Here is a 6,986-nt window from a genome sequence, read left to right as displayed (position 1 = left end):
GTTAGCACCACGTCAGGTCAGAAGAGTTCTCTGAAAGCCAATACAAACAGAGCCAGGCATATTTCCCAGAGGGACATCCCCTTTTCTTGGCCAATGTGATGTCCAGATTGTTTCTCAGCTTGGCTGCTGCCCACACATCCATACTGGCTTTGATTTTCAAATCTCCCCGAATGACAAGCCTGCTCCCTCAGCAGGGACTGAGAGCAACGGTGATCTTGGGAATCAGAAAAGGGGAAACCCTCCCTGTCCTCTATCCCTGCTGTGCAAAGAAAGAGAAAACTAATAAAGTGTGATGTGGAGGTGATGCCTGATGAAGGTGCACTGGAGGAAGGAAGGCTGAAATACAGTGCTAATCAGACAGGAGTCTGAGAATTTTAAGAAGCCGAAGTCTGTTTTTATCCCCTTTGAAATTAGAACCTTAGGGGCACGAAGTTTGGCCTCAATCTATGGGGCTGTCCATAAATTCATCTATAAAAAGGTCAAGAAGTGAGAGATCCAAAACGGATCACGACAGTGTCTAGCATCCTTTCTGGTCTATTATGTACCAGGCATAATTCTTTCGTTTCTTTTCTTTTCTTTTTCTTTTTTTTTTTTTTTTTTTTTTTTTTTTTTTGAGACCGAGTTTTGCTCTAACTGCCCAGGCTGGAGTGCAATGGCACGATCTCGGCTCACCGCAACCTCTGCCTCCCAGGTTCAAGTGATTCTCCTCCTCAGCCTCCTGAGTAGCTGGGATTACAGGCGTGTGCCACCACACCCAGCTAATTTTTTATTTTTAGTAGAGATGGGGTTTCTCCATGTTGGTCAGGCTGGTCTCAAACTCCTGACCTCAGGTGATCCGCCCACCTCGGCCTCGCAAAGTGCTGGGATTACAGGTGTGAGCCACCGTGCCCGACCGTACCAGGCATAAAAAATGATCTCATTTAATTCCCCACAACAAACTTTAAGGTAGGTCTTATTTTTTCCTTTTCATAGATGAAGATACAGCGGTCTCGAGAATTTTAGTAATTCACCCACAAATTTTGGTTCTCTTTGGGGCATTTGTCACCATTTGCCTCATTTATTTCTATTGAACTAGAGTTGCTCTCGGAGTCTACTTAACCAGGAAACACTCATTAGAAGCCTTGCCCTGAACCATGGAAAAAGAAAGCTTGGGCCGATTTTGCTTACCCTTGTGTCCCCAGTACAAATCCTGGTGCTGGCATAGTTGTTGTTAATAAGATTTTATGAGAAAATGAGAAAATGAAAATGGTCCATCTTGGCTCCGGCTTTAAAGTGAACTATCTTCCCTAAGTTGGAATTCAAGAAGCCTGAAAAACTGATGTCCAAGACATAATCTGATGCCAGATTATATGAGATTCATAAATGATCTTTCTCTCAAGAGTGTTTCAAAGCAAGACTGGACTACACTCCTATACTCTGCCCCTTTCTAGTTGGCTGGATGTATTTCCATGTCTGTGGCCTCTGCTTATAAGCTTTTGATTTGCAGAAGTGTCAAGTCTGAAGATGAAGCTTAGCCATGTGAAATAAGGCACTTAACAATTCCTCGTTGAAAAATCACAGAAATTTTTTTTTAAAGATATGTTTTACCCTCCTATCTATATTTATTTCCTCAGAAAAACAAAAAGAAAAGAAATAGGCTGGGTGTGGTGCCTCACGCCTGTAATCCAAGCACTTTGGGAGGTTGAAGAGGGAAGATCATGAGGTCGAGTGATGGAGACCATCTGGCCAACATGGTGAAACCCCATCTCTGCTACAAATACAAAAACTAGCTGGGCGTGGTGGTGTGTGCCTGTAGTCCCAGCTACTCGGGAAACTGAGGCAGGACAATCACTTGACCTGAGAGGTGGAGGTTGCAGTGAGCCGAGATCACATCACTGCACTCTAGCCTGGGTGACAGAGTGAGACTCCATCTCAGAAAGAAAGAAAGAAAAGAAAGAAAGAAAAGGAAAGAAAAAGAAAGAGAAGAAAGAAGAAAGAAAGAAAGAAGAAAAAGAAAGAAAGAGAGAAGAAAAAAAAGAAAGAAAGAAAGAAAGAAAGAAAGAAAGAAAGAAAGAAAGAAAGAAAGAAAGAAAGAAAGAAAGAAAGAAAGAAAGAAAGAGAAAGAAAGAAAGAAAGAAAAGTTCATAGGATTTCTTTTCCTCTTTTGCAGGAAAGGCAATTAAGATATACTTTCTTTAAAATAGTAAAATACATGTAATTTTCCACCTTTAAGACAAACAGTTCTCCATTTGTGGGGAAACTTCTGAAAATAGATGCATCTGCCCCAGTGCCAGAGCTTTGACACTGGTGTGTCTGTCTGAACTCACAGATCAGTTTTTCAGTATGTTGTAGGTAGTCTGCTCTCCAGCATGGCCATGATTAATTCTCTCAGCTCTGAGGAGGAGGAGGAGGAGGCCATTTGAGATCCTGAACCCCCACCTGGTTATGCCTCACTGTTGACTTCCATACCTGCCCAGAGCAGTATGTGTTGGCTTTGGCATGTGTAAGGCCAGGCATTGCCATCAATGGAGTTCATTGTTTCACAGCAGGCACTTGCACCTGCACGGCAGGCTCAAACAATAAGTCCATACCCAAAACCCCTCCTTTCTCCTCAGGGCACCTACTATGAAAGAAAACTTGTTGAGGCCTGGAAGCCCACTTTCATCATAATTAGGCTTCTGGGCCGACAGTTAACCACCACCGTCTCTTGGTGAACACATGAAGCTACTTCCAAATCTTGGGTACCTGCAAAGCCATGGGGCAAGGCAGAGTTAGTATTGGCTCTGTGCTCCTCTTGCCTCTGAAGAATGTTAGGCTTCAAGAATGCAGAGCACTACACATGCTATAATTCTGTCCTGTGACTTCTGGATGCTTTAGTTTTCACAAGGGCACAAAGCAATCAGGCATTCTCATAATCCTGAGATGTGTGAGAACATCATGAGTGAGAGACCTGGTCACCTACCTGAACCAGGTCTTAACCAGAGTCACAACATAGCATCCCACACTGCAGTTCATGTCTTTCATATTCAGGTACACCTGGGTTTGAATCTTGGGTCCAACATATTAATAATGCATGAATTTGGAGTAAACTGCTTAATCTCTGAATCTCTCTTTTTTCATCTGTAAAATGGAAATGATTATGCTTATTTTTGAGAATTTAATTTACAATAATGGCTGTAAAATACTAAGCACAGGTTCTAACCCACAGTATTAAGTCCTTAATAAATTATAGCTATTACTCTTGTTGTTTCACTAAAAGCCCAATGATGAATTCAGTTTTAAAATATGGTGGTAGAATAACTGACAATATATTGAGTTTTGAATGTCCACCTTCACCAAAATGTATTGAGGTGTATAATTTTGAAATTGAAATTGGTGACCAAACTATTATTACACATCACACAAATCCTAGAAAACAGAGATCAGTGGTTGCTTTGGTTTGTAGTTAAAATTTGGGGTTAAGAGAATTCTGAAATCTTCAAGTTCTATAATATTTTAAAAACACACACACATACTTCATTGGACCAAATTTTAAGACATATGTTAAGCAGTTTAGGTCTTCTAGTCAGATGCTATTTAAATTTATTATTTCCCACTATTTGTTGGGACAAATCACTTCATCTCTCTGTGCCTCAGTTTTCTCATCTGTGAAATAAGAGTATTATCAGTATACTTCTCTTTTATCAGTCTTATGAGGATTAAATAAGATAATACAAGTAAAAGACTTAGCCCAGGGCATGACTCAGTAATAATTCAACAAATGGTAACTCCATTTACTCTTACATTGCTGCCAACAAAACTGTTTCCCTCTTATCTGAAATGTTTCCTGCCCTCTACCATCCTCTGTGATGGACCTTTGTCACTGTTAACAGGAAAATCTTGACATTGGCAGCTTGGTTATTTCTAACAGGTGCTATTGATTTGACTTATTTCTCCTCACAACCTTCCTTTAAACCCAACAGAGAATGTGCACTGAGGCTTCTCACCAGAGGGGCAGCCTGTGGGAATGGTGCTGCATCAACAGAGAGCAAGAAGGGGAGATGCACCAAAGCTGGGGTGGACAACATGGATGGCACTGGCCCAGGTAACACGCTCATGATTTGATCAGTATTCCCAGCGGGGACATAAGCTAGAACCTAGTTTGATTTCAGGCTACCCAGGCAAGAGGTCACTGTGAATATTAATGTGATCTCTACCAGACCAATGGGTTTGTGTCTTCACAGCTGAGATTCCAGTACTCCCTGGATTTGGTAGTATACCTTTTATTCCAAACCTCAAAACATATTTGGGTATTTTTCTGCTTAAATAATCATCTTCTATGCTAAAGTTTTATAAGGACATAAAATTAAATGTGCTTACAAGTTTAATAAGTTAATTTTAGAGATAAGAGTAGATATAATTGGAACTTCTCAGGAAAACTGTATATGTATATGTTGTATTTGTGAAGGACACAAATGTATCAGAAAAAAGTCAAGAACATTTAAGAATTGTTTCATCTCTACTGTATTCTGTCTAATCAGTTAGTTAATTAGGTAAGAGCTAGCTATAATTCTGTGATGATTGTGGAGTAACATCTAAAATGTAAAACTGCTAGCTTTATAAAAAAATTTGTGGTCTTAATTATTTCCTATTACCCAAGAATGTTATTTACATTTTTTTAATATTTTGGGTTTTCCCCCCTAATTTTAATATGATTCTTGCTTTTTTCGGGCTTTGTTGCACACATTAGAATATTAATATTTGCGTTCATTAAAGGTGATTACCTTCTAGTTTGCATATGTTGTTTCTTCCAAAAGAAGAAAGCAAAGGCGACTATTACTTTCTTTCCCTTCACTTACCCTGCCTATGATGTGAATAGGATAGAAAGTACAACTAAGCGCTGGGCACGGTGGCTCACGCCTGTAATCCCAGCACTTTGGGAGGCCGAGGCCGGCGGATCTCGAGGTCAGGAGATCAAGACCACCCTGGCTAACACAGGGAAACCCCGTCTCTACTAAAAATACAAAACATTAGCAGGGTGTGGTGGCGGGCACCTGTAGTCCCAGCTACTTGGGAGGCTGAGGCAGGAGAATGGCGTGAACCCGGGAGGCAGAGCTTGCAGTGAGCCGAGATTGCACTCCAGCCTGGGCAACAGAGCTAGAATCCGTCTCAAAAAAAGAAAAAAGAAAAATAAAAAAAAAGAAAGTACAATTAAAATCAGGTTTAACCCTACACTTCTTAATATATGTGTTTTTCTGAAAACTCTGGAATGGAAAAGAGTGCTTATGTTTACAAATAGGGTGAGACATGTTTAAGTTGTCATTATCTAATCTGAACACTAATTTGGAACTGATTACCTTGCTGGATTAAGAAACAATCTCAGCAGTTTCACAAATAAAAGTTCACAATATGTCCATATACTCCCACTTCTGCATATTCTTGAAATCCAGTTTACATTAAGTCTTGCATAGAATATGCTTTAATAGACGTCGACTTTTTTGGCATAGAAAAATCAACCATTCTCGATTCAATCAGTCTTCTATTTAATAAATCAAGCAATAATTATAAGGCAGTTAAGAAATGGGGATATTGAAATATACTGGATAATTTGGTAGGGTACTGGAAACACCAGGTTGTTTATGTGATTTTTACAAATAAGACAAAGAACTGAGGTAGACATGGATATTGTGCTAAAATTTTGTTTTCAAATATTTTAATTTGAATTTCTTATTATGCCAACGTTCCAACATTGTCATTCTTTTTTGTCTGTTTGTTTGGTTTTGTTTTGAGACAGGGTCTTACTCTGTCACCCAGGCTGGAGTGCAGTGGTAGTGCAATCTTGGCTCACTGCAGTCTTAACATCCAAAGCCCATCTCCCACCATAGCCTCCTGAGTAGCTGGACTACAGGCACATGTCACCACAACCAGCTAAGTTTTGTGTTTTTTGTAGAGATGGGGTTTCACCACATTTCCCAGGCTGGTCTTGAAATCCTGGGCTCAAGTGATCCACCTGCCTTGGCCTCTCAGAGTGCTGGGACTACAGGCATGAGCCACTGCTCCAGGCCTGTCATTTCTGTTATTTCTCTGAATAGGTGTAAAGGCTTATACGTTTTGCACTAACATAGAAAATTTTGATTCTGCAATATTGGATAAAAATGTGAGCGTTATTGGGAGAAACATGTGATAAGTACAGGGTGCATTCTCTCAAAATTCTAAGTCTCTTTCTGGGAATAATCTCTGTACCTTGTGGGGTGTGGGTACAGGACACTGGTAGAGGTGGTGGGGATGGATCCAATAGAGCCGTGGGCCATAAAACAATGCAGATCCCATGCATTTTCCTCAACAGTCACATGTAGGAGAGGCAGTGAGGGTGTTCTGTAAAATAACAAGCCTCATATGTAAAGGCAGCGCATGAGCCGCCTACAGTTCCAGCTGTTCTTATTTAATGTAAATGTCCCTCTCCAGGTCATCACAACCTCTACCCTCCCATTGTTAACTCTGCCTGTTTAACCCAGTTATGCAGCCTGCCCCGCCTCATCTGTATCCAATTGTGTTTCTGACCCCTACAGCAAACGGAAACAAAAAAACAAAAAAGCAAGCACCAAGAAGCCTTCTTCACACGTACACAGAGGAATTACCCGTCTTAAAAGAACGATAGTGGCAATAACTTCGTGGAAGGTTCCCCACCTCCACTATGCCCTTGAGTCTATGATTCAGACGCTAGTGTGAGTTATTTCAATCAAATCAAAATCCACCAGTACAGGTACCCCAGAGAGGACATTTTGTTGATGTGGAGGAAAGGACCACTTTGGAACAAGAGATAGTGTGAGCATCATCGTAGGTGCCAACTCAGAGTGAAAATGGCAATTTTGGACAAAGGGCTAAGGATGGAATAGTGGCATTTGTGACCTGATGAAACAGGAGTGAAAGATGATGCAGAAGAGGGGATTCCACAGAGGGAGGTAGCATGAAAGAAACAAAAAAAAAGTTTTGTTTCCTTTCTTGGTGGGAACAGCTGGTGTGTCCTG

This window comes from Macaca thibetana, chromosome 15 (assembly GCF_024542745.1).
Source record: "Macaca thibetana thibetana isolate TM-01 chromosome 15, ASM2454274v1, whole genome shotgun sequence".
Lineage (NCBI taxonomy): Eukaryota > Metazoa > Chordata > Mammalia > Primates > Cercopithecidae > Macaca > Macaca thibetana.
This window is presented reverse-complemented; position numbering follows the sequence as displayed.